Raw genomic sequence first — 23,473 nt, forward strand, 5'->3', positions numbered from 1 at the left:
TATTTCTAACGCCAAGGACTTTAGGCGGTTCTTGGCTGCCCTGCGAGGTGGTTAGAAGTTTCCTTCCTCAGATGCCGGAGACAAATCAACAATGGGGTCCTGAGCCAATCGCATTGTTTTGATTCGAGTGGGCTGGGCCCGTTGGCATCGTTGTCAACCAAGAAACCCTAACTCAGATGCGGGGGACAAGGCTCCAACTGGAGGTTCCCCAAGCCTAGAGTTTGCCTACATGAACTGTTTGCTTAAATGTTTCATTCTTTGCTTGTTCTTTTTATTCTGTTTTATTCTCTGGAGACTTGTGGGGTATCAGAAATTGTGTGACATATGAGAGCCTATGAAGTAGAGAAAAGGGATGATGAACTATAGAAATAAAGTGGTTAAAAATAAGATCGTGACACTTGATGGCAAATGAAAGGAGACATCTGCTCAGCAGATAAGAGAGAAAGGAGCTTCGATCTCAGCTATGCAAACCTGTGAACAAGTGGGAACTCCATGAATATAAGAAATTCGGCAGGGCGTAGGCAGTGTCTGACAAGCGCTAAGTGGCCATCGCAGGCCCCCCCAGAGCAAGGTTGGTGTAATGTCAGGCTTAACTCACTCCCTCTCTCAGCAACCCTGGCAAGACCATGAAAAAAAACCAAGAGTGGGTTTTCCAATCAGAGCTCACCAGATTGCCAAGAAAGAGGAACCTGTTGAAGCTAGCTCAAGTATAGAGACACAGCACACTGAGAAGTGTCCCAGAATCTAAGGCTGCTAAACAAAATATAACCCTGCCTTCCAGGGTCTGAGAAGCCCCCAAGAATAGAGTTGCCATCTGTCAGTGGTGGTGTGGCCTGTCATCTCACTCATCTCTACTTGCCTGCTCTGTTCCCTTCGCTCATCAGGCTTGCTTCTTCAACTTCTACACAGTCTTAAAATGCCCACGTTAAGTCCCAGGTTTCTAGTACCTTCCTGTTTCAAAGCTCTCTTGCCTGAAAAATCTCTGTGCAAAATAGTTGAAATTTTGAGATCAAAAAATCTGACTGGGAGAGCTCACTGGTCCAAACCAGATAATACATGGCTAACTCAGGCTGTCTTTGGAGCTTATTTCTGGCCAGTTAGTGTGGTGTCATATGTACTTATGACTCTAGAAGTTATGAATGGGACAGGCATCATGCAACAAGGCTATTATAGGGTAAACCTAGGTAATGGGGAGATAAATGGTGGTATATAAACATGACGAGATGAGAAGTAAAGAGAAGAGCACATGCATTCGTTCGATGAACACGTATTGGGATCTTTATGAACCAGGCACCATACTTGGTGCTTGGAATATAACCTGTAAAGAGTTTATCATCTAACCAAAGTAATAAACTTATAAATACCCATCTATATTAAAATGGGATTGATGCTTTAATAGGGGTTCGAATCAATTACTGTGTGAAAATGAAGAAAAGAGAATTAATCCTTCCTGGGTGACTCAGAGAAATTTTCAAAATGGTAGAACTCAGTTATTACTACTAGATCTGGAAAAACTTACAGAATTTTTACACAATTGATAAGTATAGAGCATAGTTATTGGATTCTCCTAGCACTGATGTGAAGTATACTGAGCAGATTATTGTATTGAAGGAGACCACATATCCAGTGTGGGGTAAATTTCAGACTAGATCCTAAGACCTTTGACTCCTAGTTCACTGTTTTTTCTATTTGTGCATGTTGTGTTATGTGTAGAAATGAAATGACTGGCCTATTTCATTGCCATCGGTAGCCCTTGTATTATGATTTTAACCTGCATTTCCTAAACTCAATCTCCATCACTTCCTTTGCAAAAATTCTTGTATTTAGAACACATATCTGTCCAAGTCTTGACAGAAAACCAATGACACACTCAAACAAATTGATCTGGAGAGAGATTAATAAAGGGATTATTTACAGAAGTGTGGGCGGGGTTTAAGGGCCTCAGCAGAGAATAGTGTAGGGTCTCAGAACTGGCAACAGCAAGGATCCATTATCACCGTTGCCACCCCTAGGTCTGAAGGGTGAGATGGGAGTGGAGCTACCAGATTTCAGAGAGGGTAGTACAGAGAAGCCACCCGGCAGGAGCTGTGGCTTTCGTAGGACAGGCAACTACAACTTCACTCTCCCAGCTGTCAGAACTCTGCCAGTGCCTTCTCCTGCCCAAACCCCCTGAGAGTCAGAAGGCATGAGAACCCACTAATGATATCCAGAAAAAAATCAGTTTTCCAGGGCAAGATCGCATTAGAGAAGGGTGAGAAGTGAATCCTGAGAGGTGAACTATAGAAAAACCAGCACAGGGAATAAAGGGGATATTCAATGTGGGAGGCGAGGTGTGGCTTCTAATTTGTTTGTTTCACTCTCTTTTCCCACTTATACATCTCTCTCTCTCTCTCTCTCTCTCACACACACACACACACACACACACACACACACACATCCCATTCTCTTCTCTCCTTTCTCCTTGCTGTGTCCTTTTGTATTTTGGAAATCTGACCACTCAGTTCACTGCCCTGGGTTTTCGGCCAGGAATCCACTCCAGGCCAACAGAGCCAAATCTACTTCATCTCAGTCTCTTGGTCATTGCAAGTCCTGAACTGAACTTGAGGGCGTATGCATGCTAAGGTGAAGGATGAATTGCAAAGGAAGCACTTATATGATTTTATATGATTCTGTAGTGTTTGAAACCCTGTCCTTTTCAGGACTTTCTTGGTACAGCCAGAGCAACAACTCTCTGGGGTTATTTTGAGGAAAAAATCTTAGAGATCCAGGTTGAAGTTTTTTATAAGCTCTGACTCAATGAGCCAGTGACTCTATTGTACCAGCTGCAGTCAATCTGCTTTCTGTATAGGCAGAGAGAAAGCAGGTGGACAAACCTGGATGTAACAGATGAGTGCATCACAGCAGACAAAGAGTGAGTGCTCTTGGAGGAGATTAGCTGGAAAATTCTGCATTGTTTTGTTTTGTTTACTCTAAGTTTATTTTTGTGGAGAAATAATTTATTTTTGGCTAATGAATGAAGTTTGCCTTGATTTCTACTTTAAAAAAATTAATAGGCATGTAAATTATATTTATAATTTTATTTGGTAATATTTTTCCTCTCAGAGCCTTGATAGGGAAGCTGATTTTATTGTAAAGTAGAAAAGGAACAGTTTGAAAGGGGTGGGAGGGTGGTCCTGTTGATTTTATAACATGAAGATGAATTTTACAAAATCTCTTGTTTTAACTAATAACTTTGTGCCCATGAAAGTAAACCAAAATCTAATATTCAGATGATATTGAAACCATGTCTCTTTAATCAGAGGTCTCAAATCAACAGTGGGCAGGTAGGATGTTTCTAGAGAATCATTTGTTTTGTGTCCATCTCCTCTACCTTATGCTCGCCCATCAGAGCCCCACGGACTTTTTCTATCTAATTATTCATCCATTGGGAGGCTACCCACATGTTAGTTTCCAGCACAAACTTGACCCAGTCACTTCTAAATACTTTTTTAGTTCTCCTGTCACAGGTAATGGTTCAGCTGTCCTGCGATTATTTTATCCTAGAGACATCACAAAACTGAGCAGGGAGGATTCCAAGGAAATGCTGAGGTAGAAGTGCCTCAAAATCTTCTACAATAAGACAACATTTTGCCAAAAGAGACATTTTCAAGAGAAAGAAGTTGTTCATTCTTTGGAGACAAAATGTCTGTTCTATTATCTTCACCTCTGCCTTGCCTTTTAAATTATTTTTCTTGGCTGGACTTTTTTTATAAAATTGGGAGGAAGTTTTGAGTAAGTGTCTAATGTGTCAATTGGGAAAGCTGAAGGACATCATACAATACTGACTATGCTCTAGTCTTACGATATCTGATACGCAAAAGTAGGAATGTCAGTTCAGCTGTAGGCTAAGTCATGAGCTAGGAAGTTTCCTCCTCTTCCACCTTCTCCCTCATCACTAAGGCTGGTGTCTCAGGACGTTTGTAATCCTGTTATTCCCAGCCAGAATGTCCCATGGTCACAGTGTTTGCATTTTTGAACCCACCAAAACAACCAACCCACTTGACTTCAACGCCCTCAACCTGAAGAAGCTAGCTAGTTCTTACAGATGTGAGTAGAGAACAAAGTGGTTAACTTGGAACTAATTTCAGATGATGTGTTTGTATGTAAACTGGGACTTCTTGAAGAAATTGCTCAAATATACAGCAATAAAATGGTAGAACTCAGAGATCTTTAGCACATCATTGGGCAATCGTGTTTGGGGCAGACGAGGCCTTTTGGAAGCCTCAACTCTTGTCATTTAAAACTCGATTATGCCTCTTTTGCATAGGGGCGACCCTTCCGGTTTTACCACAGGACCGTGGGGAGGTAAGATCAGGACCTCCAGACCTCAGACTCAAATGCGGGAGAAGTTTCTAGTGGTTCAGCTTTGTTTGTTTGGTCTTTCAAACACACAAGCCAGACGGCACTAAGTAAGATCCAAGATTAGTGGCACTGCTGCTTGATGACTAATGCAATTAAATGAGTCTTAGAGCTGGCGCAGCACCACAATAACAAATCCCATAGTGTCAAACGCTTTTGCCAGACGGATTGCTCAACCCTTTGGAAGCGCTCTCAAGTGCACATACTCCATCACTGCAGGCCCAGTTCGTGGAAAAATGACATGGTACTCGTGTGGGTGGAGGGTTCCTGTCACTTTTGGGGGCAATCAATCCCATTATCAGCTTTTATATTGTCCTGATTTCTTCTCTCTTGGGCTAGTGGTATTTAAGTATGAGAAATACAATAAATTTAGGAGATCTAATAATTTTTTCTCCAAATATTTTAGGTTTTTCTAGAACAGGCCTGATTTCAAATATCCTGTCCCATCTAAAGGACATTCTGTACTCCTCAAATTGGGACCCAATTTTTACTTTAAAAGCAGATTACAACATTTCCTCTATTCAGTTTACTAAAGAAATCAACTTACCTGCCAAAGAAGGATGTATGTATTGAAAAGCAAGTTAAGCCTTGTCAAAACTTAATTGAATCTATTGTTCAATTCACTTATCCCAATAAATCAACAAAGCATTCAATTTTCCCTTCTGTCAATATTTACCACATGCAGGGAACCCGAGAGATTGAGCTTCAGTATGATGTGATGTCTCTCTTCAACAGTTCAGCCGAAGAGGCAAAATTGGCACTCACGAATGATTGTGAACGAGAAGTGTGGATTAATAAGTGTGGTAATTTCATGGCACACGTTGTTACTGTTACAGAAGTTCAGGAAGAGGGAAACAAGTAGAAGAAAAATAGACAAGCTTATAAAGAAAAACAGACAAGCTTATAACTAGACAGAACTCTAAGGTCTTGTGTGACTTGGGTAGACACAGAGGAAGAGGGTCCACGTGAGGAAAATGTGCAAGCAAAGGGACCGTGGTGGGCATGTATACTGAGGGGGAGCTGAAGGAGTGGGGGTTTGCACTGGTGAAAAATGAGACACAAAATGAAGATACATAAGGTTAGAATACAGAATGTCTTAAGACAGACAGAAGTATCCAGGCTTAATGGTGTGTTTGGAGGAAACCACTGAAAGATTTTGATGAAAAGCTTACTTTCAGAACCCTTAGGCTGGAAGATCTTCCATTATGATTCAAATAGTAGTAAGGAGGCGTGAAACTAACTAGGTATAAATGAACTGGAAAAGGAAAGAGATGTGATTAATATTGAAAAGGGTCTATCAAGACTGGATAGAGGGATAAAGGGGAAGACTGGGTCACTGTTTACTCCAAACTCAGTGATGGTGCCCATGGTAATCACTGAGTAAATCTAGTTCCATTGAATTGAGACAATGTTGATGCTACTGATAAAGAAAATAATTTAGAAGAACTTCTGTTTAGGAAAGGAGATGAATTGGTTTTGAGTTCCTGGATTGTGAGAAGATTAAAGGAAATTAAAATATCCCTTAGATAACCAAAGAGGTATGTGGATCTCAGGTGAAAGGTCATAGAAAGAATCACCTGCAAGAATGTGATACTGAAGTCATGGTATTGGCTGAGGAAGAGAGCCTATAATGAGAGAAATCAAGGCCCAGGGCAAAGCTCTACTGCTATTCTGCCTTAAATCTGAGGACCAGTTATAGTCCACATGGAAGTTCTGCTCAGCTCCGAGAGATGCTAGAATACCAGAGCTGTGTATGTAATTCTACCATACTTGATAAAATGGCATTTTATTATTGAAACTCTGTGAGGGAGATGTATTTCAATTGTATTGACTTCTGATAAACTTAAAAAATAAGTTCATTCTCAAACTTAATGGGATGTGTTTCAACCTCCCGGCCCAAAGCACTATGTAAATCAACCATAAAAATAAGTAATATCTTTCACCATCTCTGTTTCTAATCTGACATAGATGATACACAACTACCTTGCTAAATTGCACAGTTGTTATTATCCTGATTTTTATATGAGGAAATCAAAGACCACAGAAACTTGATAGCTTGATTCAGATCAAATAGTGAACGGCAGAAATAAAACTGTTAGCAAGGCTTTCTGATGCCAATGTTATGCTCTTTGTGCTATGTGATGAGAGGTCATGTTCAACAGCGAAGCAGAGAAGGCGAGACCTTTTCCAAAAAGCCTGATGAACAAATTCCTGCAATAGTAGATCTCCTGAAAGAATCCTCATGCGAAATAGACTGCTAACTTCTTTCTACTTCTTAATGCCCCACCGTGCACGCGCCTGTCAAGGTCAAGAGTTGAATTACAGTTCATTGCAGGTACATAGGTGTGGGATATATGGGAAGTAATTATGCTGCTGCATATTTATACTTAATAAATATAGGAGCTTCTCTGTTTACAAACTTGGAGCTCACGACTGTCCATATAGATGAACAAAGCTAACAACAAAACCCCATCATCTCTGCTCTTGACCAACAGATGGCACCAGGGTTGTACACAGACATTTTAGTCTCGACTAAAGTTTGTTAGTCTGGGGCCAAAATCATAAATTCTAGCAGGTAAAATAAATGAATGATGTGAGACCAGGATAAGACAATAAGGAGTAATAAAGCTTGTGATGGACCAGATAGGGCATGCCTGTGAAAACAGGGCAGCCAAATCTCAGTTCCAGCTGAGTGTTATCATGAGGGCTTGGGGGCCCACTGCTGCAAGATATTCTGATTTTTCAAGGTGGTATAAAAACTTATGTGAAAATCCTGATTTTTATGTGAAATTTCCTGGCTTTTAAATTTCACAGCCAATTCACATTTTATAAAAGCATTGTGCCGACCAGACACACCCACATCTGCAGGCCAGATTATAGTTGTGGTTTTTGAGTTAGTTTATTAACATTATTAACTCTTTCATGTTCAAAAAAGTGCAAAGCTTTTGGAAAGTGATGAAAGTGATAAATAAGAAGAGGGCCAAGAAAGTCCAAAATTCTGAACTAATGCCATCAATATGTCCAGTTCTCTGGAGAAACCCAACTTTACACAGATATAGATACATTAACTGATTCAAAAGCAATGCTTTGGACTCATAAACAAATGGACTTATAAACAGCTTTTAAAGACCTTATGTGTTCATCAAGACAGAAGCATCGGCAACAAACATTAATGTTGTGAATCTGGTTTCAAAGAGATTCTCCTAACATGTTTAAGGAATACTGCTCTGTAACTCCAGGGAGGTTGAAAGGCTCTGGAATTCAAAAAAAGTTACATCAAACATGAGCTTTGATGTCAAGACTTGTTGAGAAAAAAGTTGACAACTGAATAAGAGAAGGACTTCAGGAAAGACATTGTGGTGTGGTGAAAAATACTACATGGGATGTAGAATCAGAAGACTTAGTCTTAGCTCTATTATTAATACATACCTGATCTTGGGCAAGTCCTACAACATTAATATGTTCAATATCATTTTCTATAGAGTAAAATAATTATTTTTATCACAAAATATTTGAAAATATTATAATAATGTAATATAGTTTATAAATTATAAAGCTTAAATAAAAATTTTAAATATTACTATTATAATGGTAAAGATAATGAAGAAGAGGATGAAATGGGAAGGAGATTGTAAACATATCAGATAAAGCATATAAAGCAGAAATCATTCATATGCTATAAAAAATTATTCTCTCCTGGCTCTTTTTAGATTGAAAGAGAATATAGACTTTCGGGGACCTTGCCATAAATGACTCTAATTCCAAAGTAATGTGAGCTTAGAGGGACAGCTACATCTTACCAAGGCAGTTCAAGCAAAGCTATCTTAAGAGCTGGGACTGTAAATCTTGGGCAGTGGTTTATAAGGTTACCTTTATTTTTATAATTACGATCCTTTATGTTCTATTATAAAAGCTTGACCTGAAAATGGGATATAGTGGGGTCCACACATGTGCACCATGACTTGCAAGGCAGAAAGTTACAAGAGATCAGAGGAGGCTATCTCCCATTACTCTGAGAATCTAATGCTAGGCTGCAGGCAGTAACTAAAGGAATGATAATAAAGTAGATATTATTGTGCCATACTTCTATTATTTTATATTAAATTGATATTTATGTCAACTTATATCATTTTATAACAAACATTTGACAGTACGTGTCAAGGTTTTCTTAGTTGATTTATTAATTAAAAAAGATTTTCAGGAAGATTTCCACTCCAGCCATGATTGAATAACTAGGACTAGACTTACCCTCTCACCATAAACAACAAGAAAACTAGACAAAATATATGAGGAAACAGTTTTGGATATTAGACAATAGACAACACAGGACTTAGATCTCTGAGAGAATGGAAACAAATGAGGTGAACCCAGTGATGACCCTGGATATCAGTTTGGATACTTTTCTGGATCATGAATCATAAAGAGAGAGATCCCCAGTAGAATATGGCAATCTTACTTTATTTGAGAAGATAGAAGTTGAAGTTTGAGAGGACTGAGTTGGCTGGAAGTTGTGGGGCAGAGTATTGTGAGGGTCTGTCCATAGAGAAAGAATTTCAGAAAAGTTCAAAAGGATTTAAAAAATCACATTAAGTGTAAATAGTCTAAATATTCCAATTAAAAGATAGAGATTTTTTGATTGGATAAAAAAAGGAAGCCCCAACTAAATGCTGCCTACAAGAAATCTACTTTACACATAAAATTAACACAAATAGATTAGAAATAAAAAGATAAAACAAAGTATATCATGCTAATATTACAAATAAATAAATTATTTAGGCTGGAGTTTCTATATTAATGTCAGGCAAAATAGGTTTAACAGCGAAGAATATTATCAGAGAAAAAAAAGTTATTTCATAATCATAAGTATTAAGTAACCAAGATAACATTATCATAAATGTTTATGCAACTAATGTTTTCAAAATACATGGAACAAAACTGATAGAATTACAAGGAGAAATAGACAATCTATAATTATACTTGGAAAGTTCAATGCCCCTTTCTCCATAACTTATTATACAAGTTATAAAATCATTAAGGATATAGGAACTTTAAACAACTATCAGCCAAATTGACCTAATTGATATTCATAGAACATTCTACCAAACAACAGAATGAATAGTCATTTATTTTTCTTTTGTGCACACAGAACATTAACCAAGACAGACCATATTCTAGGTGCATAGTATGTCTCAAAAAATACAGCAGGGTTCAAGTCATACAAATTATATTCTATGACCAAAATTAAATTAAAAGTCTATAACAGAAAGTTGTCTAAAAAAAAATCTTCAAATATTTGGAAACTAAGTAACACACTTTTCAGTAACCATGGGCCAAAGAAAAACATCAAATGATAAGTTAGAAAATATTTTGAACTGAGTGAAAATGAAAACACATTTCTATACTCGTGGGAGGCAACTGAAGCAGTACTACAAAGTATTAAAAAAGATAATGAGATTATTATGAACTGCTTTATACTAACAAATACCATGCCAAAAAAAATTGACAACTTAAATTAATTCAACAAATTCTTGAAATACGAAACTTATCACACAAAAAGAAATAATAACCTAAATCTATTAAGGAAATTTAATTTGTATTTAAATACTTTCCCACAAGGAAAACTCCAGGCCCAGATGGTTTCGATGGGTACTTTTAGCAATTCTAGAAAAGATATCAATTCTATCCAAACTCTTCCAAGAAATTAAAGAGGAATGATTACTTCCCAATTCATTCTCTGAGGCTAGCATTATTCCGAAAATGACATTTCAAGGAAAAAAGAAGATCCACACATATATGGTCAATTCATTTTTGAAAGTGCCAAGGTAATTCAATGAAGAAAGACTTTTAAACAAATATACTGGACATCCAAGTGAAAAAAAAAAAACAACTCTTACTTCATATTATATATAAAAATACAAAAAGTAACTCAAATTGGGTCATAATCCTAAATATGAAAATAAAATTATATAACTTCTAGAGAAAAACATAGTAAAAAATCCTTGTGACATTAGTTGTTATAATACAAGCATAAACCATACAACAGAAAAAATTGATAAACTCTGCTATGTCAAAATTATAAACTTCTGTTCTTTGAAATATAGCTTAAAGAAAATTAAGACAAGCAACAAACTAGGGGGAAATATTTGCAAAATACATCTCTAAAAAATAGCATTTTTGAGAGCCGTGTTTGCAAATATTCAGAATATATAACTTATAACTCAATCATAATAATAAAACTAAAACAACCCTGTAGAAAACTGGGCTAAAGATTTAAACAGGCAGTTCACTAAAGATATACGGATAGAAAACAGGCACTTAAAAAAGTACTCAACATCATTAATCACTGGAGAAATGCAAATTAAGACCATAATGAGACATCATGACATATCTATTGGAATGGCTAACATTCTAAAAACTGAAAATAATAAATGCTGACGAGGATGTGGAGCAAATGGAACTTCCATACATTACTGGTAAAAATAAAAAATTGTAGTCACCTTGGAGAATAGTTTGGAAGTTTTTTTAGAAAGTTAGATATACCATTTGACCCAGCAATTTTATTCCTAGGTATTTACCTAAGATAAATGAAAGTATATATTCATAGAAAGACATATATACAATTATTTAAAGCAGCTTAATTACGACTTTCAAAAACAGAAGTTATTCAAATGTCCATCAACAGATAAATGGATAAACAAGTTTTATATAGTCATACAGTGGAATCCTACATGGTAATAAAAAGAAACTGCTGCTGCTATTGACAATATGGATAAATCTCAAAATACATATTAATAAGCGAAAAAAAAAACCAATCTGAAAAGGCTACAGAATGTATCCTTCCAATTATATGGGGAATTCTGGGAAAGGCGGTCAGATCAACAGCTGCCAGTGGCTGAAGGTGGAGGGAGGAAATTGACTTCAGAGAACTTTGTGGGTCGATAGAAATAATCTATATTTTGACTGTGATGGTGTTTATAGGACCGCCTTGTACATTTGTAAAACCTAATTGAACTTTAGTACACCTAAAAAGGGTGCATTTTACTATTTGTAAATTATATCTCAATAAATCTGACTTAAAAAAAAAAGATTATGGAAGGAAAATGGTTAGCACAGGGGAAAAAGATTTAAACAGACAGTTCACTAAAGAGATATGGTTAGAAACTAAGCAGGTACACAATGGAAAGCCACGCAGGTTCATGGATATGCATGATCTTTGTCATGGAAACGATTACCTCTCATCTTACATTTGAATAAGTCCAGAAGCTCCCGTTAAACAAAGTTCCTATTTAAACCCCATCGTCGTAACTTAAATCCCACACCTAGAAACAACACCCTGGAACATATTATCTGCTGATACCTTGCTTTTCTGGCCCATTCCAGGAAATGAAGTCAATGAAAGTCTGTATGAGAGGAAAATCCTTGAAAGCAAAAGCATGTTCTATGTGCCTAAAACAAAACAAAACCATACCACCACGAGATACCTCTGGGCACTCACCAAATGAGTGAAAATTTAGAAGCCTGACAAGACTGACCGGAACTAATATGAAGCAACTGATGTTCATGTTCGTTGCTGGTGAGGATGTAAAATGGTACAGCAATGGTACTGCCTGACTCCATGTACATAAAATCCTTCATAGGAAATCCAATGTACAATGACAGAAAGCAGAGCAGGGGGTTCTTGGGGCTGGGTGTGCAGAGGGTGTCTAGCTGCAACTGGGCACAATGGAACTTTTTGTGGTGCTGAAATGTTCTTGATTGTAGTGGTGAGCACATGGTGAATATATTTGTCAAAACATTAAAATCTGCACTTAAATGAATATATTTTATTATATACAAATTATGTCACAGTAATATAGTGTTTTTTTTTTAAAAAAGATTCTGTCTCCTGCAGTATAATGGACTACATATACTTTTAAATTCTCTTAATGAAAATAAAAATATGGGTTAATAGTTAATGCTTACATTATTACATTATTTTAATTATGAAATTGCTTCTTGCAGCAAAGTCACACGGTAGATCGTCATTGCTCTTTTTCTTTTCGATGCATTTAAAAATTACCTTTTTTTTGGCTCAAGTTTGTGGAATTAAATGAAGGCCAACCAAATGAGAAAAAATAAAGTCTATTTATTCATAGCTTGCTGTAGCAAGGGAGTCAGCCGCTGTCACTTACGTTTCGGCAGAAACTCAAAGGCAGGTAGAGGAGTGGGGAAGCTTTATGGTGAAAAAAGGGAAGATTTCAATGCCCCGACTGGAGGCTGTTGACATGAGGAAGAGGGAGGTGGGCTAGCTAAAAGAGGGGATGCATGTGATTGGTTGTGGGGCACATATGTGGCTTTCTTTGCTTGGTCCTGAATTGGAAGCGGGAACAAAAATTAGAGAAGCTATTAGTTACTAACCAAGTCCTGGCTGTTTCAGACTGATTGTGATAAGGATGATTGTTCAGTTTCCTGGACTAGTTGCTAGAGATAGTGGTCCGACTTCCTATAAGTCTGACTTAACAGGTATTAGGCTGGCTTCTTGGGATCATGTCACATAATTATTTTCTTTTTTGTGGTGAGAACAATTAAAATCTAGTCTCGTAGCAACTTTGAAATGTATAACACAACATTATTGCCTCTAATCACTATGTTGTGCATTAGATCTCCAGGACTTATTGATCTACTAGTTGCAAGTTTGTATCCTCAAGCATCATATCTCCAGTTCAGCCACCTCCCAGCCCCTGGTAACTATCATTCTGCAGAAGGAGTGCAGAACAGGCTTCTCCAGAATGTGCCACTTTGACCCATGGATTATTTTGAGCTGAAGGACATTGAGACCCTGCAGGCTCAAAAAAATCTTGTGCTCTCCCTTAATGATTTTAAATTAGGGGCCTTGCCCATAATCAGAGTTATTATCAGAAATAATTTTTATGACCTATCTAGAGGACAGGGCAAACATGTAATTACTGAACATCTGCTCTTTTGACTGTCCTGTGAATGATCTTCCTTCCCACTGAAGGTTCAGAGGCCCTGCCTCATCCTTAGCTCAAAATATCATATTATCTCATTTTATCTTTCTGTCTCTGAACCTCTCACATATGCAAAGTCTCTGACTCTTTTCTGCATGTGGGGTTTCCTTACATATACATGTAATTATAGTTGGTTATTTTTCTCTTATTAATTTGTCTCATGTCAATTTAATTATTAGACCAGTAGAAAGAAACTTGAAAGCGGAAAATTTCTTTTTCTTGTGTTTACAAGTTTGGCTTTTTTACATTCCACGTATGAGTGATATCATACGGTATTTATAGTCTAAACTTGCCATCTAACCTGGACACACCTGTGATCTTGGAATGAACCCTCCCTGTCCTCCTAGACATTCTTTCTCCTCTTTCCTGTTTTGGACCTCATTATCCTTAAATTCCATCCCTCTTCTCTTTAGGTTCATTCCCCTATTTTGGTGTCATACATTAACTTCTTGGAAAAAATTACATGGGAAATAAAATTTGGGGACTTCCGACATCCAAAGCTCTTTTTTAGTCTATATAAATGATAACTTAGATAGGTAGAAATTCTCTACTGGAAAATATTTTTCTTCAAAAAATTTTCCTTTAGAATTTTAAGATATTGCTCTATTACCTTTTCACTTTTAAATGTTCGGATTCCTCATTCTTCATATGTAAACTGTTCTGTTCTGATTTGGAAATATGGAGTCTTCTTTTTGTACCTAATGTTCTAAAATTTCATAATGATACATCTTAGCATGGATGACTTTTGATCAATGGTTCTTGGCACCTACTGGCCCCATTTAATCTGGAAGCTGCTGGCAAATTATCTTGAGTTATTTGGTTGTTTCTTTGCTCCCCTCTATATTCTTTGTCCTGTTTCTAGAACTCCCCCACTTTTTTGATATTTGACTTCATGGATTAGTTCTTTAATTTTTTAATATTTTCTCCCCCTCCCCCTTTTTTTTATCTCTTGGTCTTTTTGTTCTATTCTTCATTAGACTTCCTCAAATTTATCTTCTAACAATTTAATCAAGTTTTTTATTTCTGCTATTCAAACAATCCCCGTTTTTAGCTATACCTTCACATCCAGATATTCATGACAATGACAATTCCTAAACATTTGGGGGGCTTTTGCAACATAAATTGGGTTGCTTCTTGGTTTTCTACATAGCCAGTCAAGGTTAAATTTCTCAGTCTACCAAGAGTCAGTTTCTGCTATTTTATCTGCTTTCCAGTTTCCAAATGTTTGTTACAATTGTCTCCATTTCTATTCTCTTTGTCCTTGTGGTTTTAAGCCTTAACAAAAAATATTTTTGTTAGCATTTTACTGGGATTTTTGGAGAGAGTGAAAGTAAATATATGTGTTTATTTACTCTTCCTTCTTTACTAAGTGGTACTGACCAAGCAACCATATTGTTCCCCTCAGTTTGATTAAACTTTACATAGGCTTCCTCCTGACTCCAGGCCCCAGAGGTCACTTGCTTAGAGCTTTTATTCTAGAAAACTCGCCATCACAAACTTTTGCCCTGTCCCTTTGTAATGTAAATCTTCTCCCAGACTTCTGCCTCACCCAGGAATGCTTTTCTCGAGGACCTTGAAATATAATCGTCAAGAAAGACAGCACCCTGTATCCCTAGTCTTTGTGGGAGGATAGGACTGAACGCCATCAACCTCCCCACTAATGTTTTCCAGTACTTATTCACTAGCTCACCCCAGTGTTTAAAATTTCTCCCTACCATTTGTTTCAGTAGAGTTGAGTTCAGTCTCTCTCCCCTATTGCAATAGTCTTGAACAAAGTTTTCCTTGACTGTTTAACTGTTTGGTACAATTTTTCTTTTGCAGTATATTTGCATTTTTATTTTTTAAAATTGTTTGGATTAGCGATTGATAAAAAGTCAATATTTTATCTAGAAAAATATATTTTAACACATTTTTCAATTCAGTAAACATTTCTTGAGCACTTGCATATTGTGCTTGTATTATGCAAGCACTAAAGATACCAAAAGAAAGCAATAAATTTAAGAAAAGAGTAACCATATCCAAAAACATCTATTATAGTCATTGAGTTTGATTTGTTTACTTATAACTGAGATAAAGACTAGCTTTGTGACCTCAGGCAAATTTACTCTTTTCTGTACCTGTCTTATTCTGAAAAATAACAGTATTGAACTACATGGTTTGTAAATTTTCTATTTGACTCTCAGATTCTGAGAAAAGTTTGAAATAATTCAACAACTTGGCAATAAAATTACTAAAACGATTTAAAATTTTTACTTTTGTCAGGATTTACTTGAATATGTTAATAGCTTATTTAAAGTGGTGGTAGAATTGGATAGGAATAATACAGTATTCAACTAAGCATCGCTGAGTTCTCTGAGAGGTACTTACAAATCAATATTTGAGTCTTATCCAAAATCCTAGTGATTTTTTTCTCTTTGCAGGTCATAGTTTCAAGGTCCAAAAAGTATCTCTAGAGAGTATTCCATTTTGGAGCTTGTTAAAAGTTCTTCTATAAATACTCCAGCAAAGGAAGGAAAACAAGCCATCAGCAATCACTCTGACAGGGATTTATCAAGCAGCCGAGAGTGCTAGACTCCAGTCTAACTGCAATCAGGTTATAAAGGTAGCAGAGTCATCATTCAAATAGATTTAAGGGCCCATTATGTGTAAAGAGCTTCCTCACCTCTCAGGGCTAACAAGGTAAGATGGACAACGGGAGTCTCAGCCTTTGGGGTACAATGTTGGCACAGCAAAATTCAAATGCAGTAAAGATAATTTCGCTCCAATTCCTGATTGAAGTTAGCCCAATAGTAGTAATGAGGCTGTGGAGAACCAGAAGTAATCTGCAGTCACGTAGAGTTGAGTTAGATTTGGGTCTATTCCCATTTATTAGTAGCGTGATTGTGGGTAGGCTTACTTACACCTCTACAATCTTCATGGAGTTTTTGAAAGAATTAAATGAAATGGAATGTATGACATGCTTAGCAGATTCACTGGCATATAAAGTGTGCTTAGTTAGTATTAGCTGAATTTATTAACAGTAAAAGCTAATATTAGAAGTAGCAGTGGTAGGAATGTAGTCTATTTTGTATGCATTTTAGGAGATCAGAATATGTCACGCCCAAAATATGCAACTTTGTCATAAGGATTATTTTGCATTGAAGACACTTGAGAAACAACAGATTCAGGACATAAAATTTTCCACTCTGTAGCAGGAAGGACAAAATGACTCCTAATCACCAGAGACTCAGCAAAGAGGTGAGATCTATATAACAAATTTTACTTAAAACAACCCTTAACTTTTATTAGTTTCCCTCATATATTTTACCGTCCCAGAGTTTGTCAGTCCTAAAAGCCTAAATGCCTTTTCTTTGTCTTGTCACTTCTCCACAAATTTATTATTTTTTAAGATGCTATAAAGCCCTCAAGTTGTAACCACCCCTTTGAGTTACTCATTACTGAGCATCTCCATTGTGTATGCGTACTGCACAAGTTAATAAACTCTGTTTTTCTCTTGTTAGTCTGACTTTTGTCAGGTTAGTTTCCAGAGTCCCAATCACAGAATCTAAAAGAATAGAGGAAGTTCTTTTCCTCTCCTACAGTATACACATACGTGTGTGTATATGATATCAGTGTCTATCCAGAGGTGCATTGATCTTATCTATTGATTCTGCAAAGCTTTAAGGAGGAGGTGAAAAATCACAGAACTAATGGCTTATTAGAATAGATAGAACTGAGAAATCTGAGGGAATCCTCAGGCAAGAAAGGGATGAACATTGAAAGTTGTGTTCTGAGATCTAGTCTTTCTCAAGCAAGGTTTCTCATCTGAGCCATAGAACACAGAAAATTATCTGAGTGGCTATTTTCTCAGCTCCTCCAAGGTTGTTATATACTAGTATCATCCTAGAGGGTTAGGGAGTAAGTTAATGCATTCATCAGACACAGATACCTCAGGGCATTACAGCCTAACTCAGAATTGAACTTGATGTAGTCAGATGGAAAGTGGTTCAATGGCCTTTAGGAGTCATTTTCAGAAAGAACATACCATAAAATTCTATGCAGCCAATTTAAAAAAAGATGAAGTAGGCATGTATACAACTTGGAAGAATATCTACAATTTACTGACGAATGCAAAAAAAAAAAAAAAGTCTGTAATAGTAAGCACAAACTTCCCCTTTTTTAAAAAATCCTATATACAAATATTTAAAAGGAAAACAAATTCTGGAAGAGTCTACATCAAATTAGGGAAGAGGTTGCCCTTGAAGAATGAGATTGATGGAAAATAATGGTTGAGCAAAGATAAACTTTTATATTTTATTGTTACCATTCGGATTTCTTTAACAAGCATCTACTTCTTTTGCAGTTAAGAGCTTTTTTCCTTGAACCCCAAGTTCTGATATGCTTTAAAAAATGAAGATGTTCAAAGAGAAGGTAAATTTGACAATGAGAGTTGTGGGGGGCAGGGCCATGCAGTAGCGAGAGAAGCAAAAGGTAGCGATAAGCACATAAGTAATTGCAGGTGTTTGAGGAAGCGCTAAGTAATCAGAAGGTGTACAGGTCAACACATTAGGGACTGGCAGGGATCCAGAGACAGGCTGGGACCGGATGGGTCATCTGGGAGGAAGGCCCAAGAGATCTAGAGGGTAGACCAGCCCTGAGCACAGAGAGCGCCCTCTGCCTCTGTAACTTCATCTCCTCAAGGAGGTGAGACAACCAAAATCTGCTGGCCCCAAGTCAGAGCTTCCCTCACTTCAGCACCTGCCTCAGAGTATCCCAGATGTCAGTTATGATCGTGGCATCTTTATGATTTTTGTCTTATCTCCGCAGTAATTCTCTAATCACTCATTATTAAAATCTAAATCAATTTGGCTCCATCCTGAGCAACAGTGCTCACAGAATTAGTTTCTATGTTAGTTATATTCTCTACTTCACAGTATTTATTAAAATTTATAAAAAGCACTTATCTATATCCCATCCAAAATCATCAGAGGCTATCGAGAGAAATAGCGAGTTACATTATACGGTTGTCCCTTGGTATCACAGGGGATTGGTTCTGGGACCCCTGTGGAAACCCAAATTTGAGGATGTTCAAGTCTCTTGTATATAATGGTGTACATAGCATTTATATTTAACCTATGTTTGCATATAGGCGACAGCAGGCTATGCCTACACATTACTTCATTCACGTGGATTCAGTGTAGTACTTGGCACATGGCAAATTCGAGTTTTACTTTTTGGAACTTCTTGGAGTTTTTTTTTATATTTTTGATTCATGGTTGGTTGGTTGAATTGTGAATGAGAAACCCGTGGATACAAAGGGCCAATGGTATATTAGGTATATTATGTTATATTACATTATTATTGAGGTCATGCTACTGAAAAGAGGAAGGTAGGGGTATTAAGTATTTAAACAGAAAATATTATTATTTAAAATGATGTTAATAACTGGAGAAACCATCGTCATTTGGCCGATCAAGTACAGGGTACATTTCTTGTGCATCCGTGAAAGTTCCATCAAGGAAGAGGAATGGCAGTGAGCACTGTGGAATAGGGCCTTATTACAGGAATTAGCCCTGACACGACCATGGGAGGGGCTGGGAGGTAATAGCCTGACAAGCGAGTTGGAGTTTTGAGGAAAATCCCCTAGGCAGTCCTCCTGAAGCATTGGTACAGATGGCAAGAAGGACCTAGCAGGGATTTGGGGAGTCAGGCATGTCCAGCTAGTGGAGAACCACAGTGGAGGGTTGGCGAGGAAGTCTATGGCAAGCTGTTGCCTCTCCATCTGGTGCTGGACCCGCTCACTCTTGGTTAGCAGGGCCAGCAGGACTCAGAGTAGGATAGTGTGAAGGCAAACTGGAGGTAACTGGCATCTCAGTGTCTTTTTCTCACAGAGCGTGCTTTGGCCAGCTTTTTTTCTTTTGGCCAACTTGAATTCAGAGCCCTACTGGGAAAAGAGATTCTAAGACATGTAATTCCAGCTGAGCCACGTTGACATAGCATAAAACCAGCATACCATGGGAGGAAATACAAGGAGAACATATAAGGCTAAGGAATAGGTGATGGGACGTGCGGACTCCAGGCAAGAATGGAGACCAGAGGCGTAGTTAAGACAGTTAACGCAGGCTGGGGTAGCTGTGCGCTGCTTGCCAAGATGCGTTTAGTTTGTCCTTTTTGTTGGGCCTGCATGGCTTTAAAAAGACCACAACTGCGGGTATTGTTAAAGCCAATACTTTCTACTAATCTGCCTATGTTTATGTTCACCTCATACCCCTTCAGGCTTGTGTGTTTGTTACCTTAATGCAGGTACACAACTAACAGCTAAGATCCTCTAGTCATTCATTTGACAGGATTTTGTTGGACACCTACATGCTGGGAACTGGGGATACAGTAGTGAACTCAGTAGACCTGAGAAGGAGACAGGCAATAGCCAATAGATGTGCCTTCTCCATGTAGGAAGTGGCGAAGAGCTATGCAGTGAGAGCAAGGTACAGGCCTAGAAAGGGGTTGGAGATGCTGTTTTAGATAAAATAGTCAGGGAAGGCCTCTCTGGGGAGGGAGTTGATGAAAGAAGGAACTATGCTGCTCTCTGGAGGAAAGCTCTTCCAGAAATAGAAACGGCATATGCAAAGGCCCAAAGAGTGGAATATACTTCCCATGTTGAGGAACCATAGAGTCAAGTGCGAATGCAGCAGCAAGGGCCAAGAGAGAGTGATAGGAGATAAGGTCTGAGGTCAAGGAAAGGCCTTTGAATTTCATCTTAGTGGAAGTGGAAATCCCATGAGGGTTTGAGTGGCAAAGCAACCCGCTCTGAATGCAAGGGAAGTGAAGCTGCCCCTACCCAGTGAGAGCTGGCTGGAGTTTTGAGGACTGTTCATACCTACACAAATACATTAGGAATAGAGAAAGGAAATTTGAGTGATAATTTAACTTTTAACCAAATGAAAGCACTAAAGGATTGAGAGAGCTCATTTTTCTCTAGATACTTTTATCTTGTTTTAAAACTGTGCCCAGCAATTGGCCAAGGGCCTTATCTGTCAGAAATATAGCCTCTGGCTTTAGTGTGGTTCCACTGCTAATTGAGAAGCTAGGCCACTAAATGGGCCTGAGATGGATGAGCAGTGCCATCAGGTCAGCTGCCTGTCCTCTCCCTCTCTGTGGCAGAAGCAGGTGGAAAGAGAGGGTTTGTTTTCTCAAAGAGAGAGTGGGACTGGTGTGAGAGGCAGTGAGAGAAGCAACTTGCTAAGCCAGAAGAGGCCTTCGCATCAGAAACAGGTTGTTTTTGTATAATTTGAACTTCAACTTTTATTTCATGGCCAAATGACAATCCTCATGGTCATAAAATGTTAGAACTGGGACAAAAGAGTTTAGAGAACTACAAGTCCTGTAAATAATCGAACTGAACTAAGGAGCCCCAGAATTCCCCAGAAGTGACTTGGGGACAATTTGGAAAGGGGATGTGAAGGGAAGCCAGAGGGTAGAGGGCGGCTGTCATCCCTCCTGACACCTATCCCACTGCTTCCATCTATGTTAGTTTGGATACAGATGATTTCAATCAAATCCAGTTTAATCACTTCATTGGAGAGATGAAGAAAAAGGTTTAGAGATTAATTACAAATGTTCTCAACACCACCTTCTCAAAGTTGGCCTTTTATTCCTTACTGCCTATGAACAATGTTATTTAATAAGTACTTACTATGTGTCAGGCACTTGATTGAATTTTTTATAAACGTTTGCTCATTAATCCTCCAATAATCCTATGAAGTAGGTATTAATGGTTCTACTAATGAGAAAATTAGTGAGCTTAAGTCACTTTTGAATGTCTCACAGCTAATGAATGATTTGAACTCAGGACAACTTATTTGACAAATAAGCCACAACTCATAACTTCTATGCTATCCTGAAAGAAAAAAAAAAAAAACCTATCAGCCAAGATGATTCTCATTACTATCTAAAGAAATTTGTTAAAATGTTTAGAATAACCATAAAGGCTAATATAATAATATTTATAGAGTTTTTAATATTTCATTTAATACATTTTTATGTAGTACTTAGTAGATGCAGAGCACTCTTCTAGCTGATTCACAAATATTAATTCATTTAATACTTCCAATAGCCCTGAGCGGTTGTTGCTATCAATATTCCCAATTTGCAGATGAGAAATACTGAGGCACAGAAGAAATTAAATAACTTGCCCCCTGCTGGTAGAGAAGGGATGTAAACCTATCAAACACTACAGACCAGAGTAGTTCAGGAGATAGACTCTTTTCTGGACTATGCCCTCTTCTACCCATGCTTCTTAATCATCATGGAAAGAAAAAAAAAAATATGAGAGGTTTTATGGGTCAGAGCTGGATATCGACAGCTTTATTTCCTCTTATACTCCATTGGCTAGAACCTAGTCACATAACCACAACTAACTACAAGTGTGTGCTCAAGAGGAAGAGGAAAAGTTGGGTGAACATCTAGAAGTCCCTCTACTATAGAGATAGACGCAATAAGTGATAGAAAATATATTCAACTTACTTGGAGAAAAAAAAGCCAATTTCTGTAATTTTTAAAAATTACACATCTGGGGAGGCTTAATGACAATAGGTCATTAAGCAGCAAATGGCATTTTCTGAGTAGCCACGTGCCCCACGACAGAATTCACAGAATTTGCTGCTTGTGCCTGTGCCATAGATAGACTATCTATGAGAGCAATTAGCTTCTCCTTCCTTTTTCTCCCTGACTGTCCATGTGTGCCCCATTCCTTCCCTCCCAGCCTCATTCCCTTCTCTCCCATTGTTTTAATTGTCATTTTTGTTTTATTCCACTTTGACCCGTTTTATGTGTGAAGCCAAGCAGAGTCACCACAGGCATCGCTGGCTCCCCTCGCTGTGGTGGCTCTCGAGTGGGAGAAAGAAGCCGTTTGCTGGAGAAAAGAGAGAGAGAACTAGGGGCAGACCCGTGGCCAGCTCCTCTCAGCCCTTCCGGTTCTAGTTGACCCCGACAGCTTTGCTCTTCTGACCCTCAGTCTCCCCGTTGGTTAAGGTCCTGGTTGAGACTTGATGTTCTCAAGTCTGAGGAGAAGGTCCCTGGCTTAGCCAGGGAACCATGTGTAGAATGATACGAGGCATCTCAGAGGACCGGGGTATGAAAATCAGGATACTTGGGAGTAAGGGTTGGCTACATCTCAGGAAGTTAGCAAGGAAAGTGGCTACTCAAGGATAAGCAAATCATAGAGAAGCGGTTGACCCTCCCCCACAACACACATAGACACCTGGAAGCTGGCACAGCCTGGCTGAGAAGGGGGTGAGGTCCTTAAGAAAAAATCTCAGGGAAGGAATCACTCACTCTATTCCTGTGGTGACCAGGCGAACACCTAAATATGCCAGGCTGGCCAGTGCAGGCAGTAGTGACCTGAGGAGGCCATGTCCGGTCAGGTTCCTGTAAGAATCTGGAGCCACTCTTGCCAGATACCCCTATTTTTTCAAAAGAAACAGAAAATAGTACCTTTCTTTGACTCTTCATTCTAAATTGTGGATATCTTTTAAACTATGTAAAAAATTCAACAAGTTAAACAAAATGTGAGATATTACATAAAACAGTGAAATATCACCTCACACCTATTAGAATGGCTATTACCAAAAAGACTAGAAATAACAAGTGTGGCAAAGATGTAGAGAAAAGGGAAACTTTATGAGCTGTTGGAATGTAAATTGGTGCAGCTGCTATAGAAAACAGTATGTAGGTTCCTCGAAAATTTAAAAAAGAATTACCATATGATACAACAATTCCACTTCTGGGTATTTATATGAAGAAAAAAACCCCTACTAATTTAAAAATATATATGCAACCTTTCATTCACTGCAGCATTATTTATAATAATGAAGATATAGAAACAACCTAAGTGTCCATCAGTGGATAAATGGATAAAAATGTGGCATATATATGTGTACTACTCACACACAATGGAATATTATTCAGCCATATAAAGAAGGAAATCTTGCCATTTACAACCACATAGATGGACCTTGAAAGAATTATGCTAATTGAAATAAGCCACACAGAGAGAGACAAATAACAAATGATCTCACTTACAGGCACAC

This window comes from Pteropus alecto, unplaced genomic scaffold, assembly GCF_000325575.1.
Source record: "Pteropus alecto unplaced genomic scaffold, ASM32557v1 scaffold185, whole genome shotgun sequence".
NCBI classification, from domain to species: domain Eukaryota; kingdom Metazoa; phylum Chordata; class Mammalia; order Chiroptera; family Pteropodidae; genus Pteropus; species Pteropus alecto.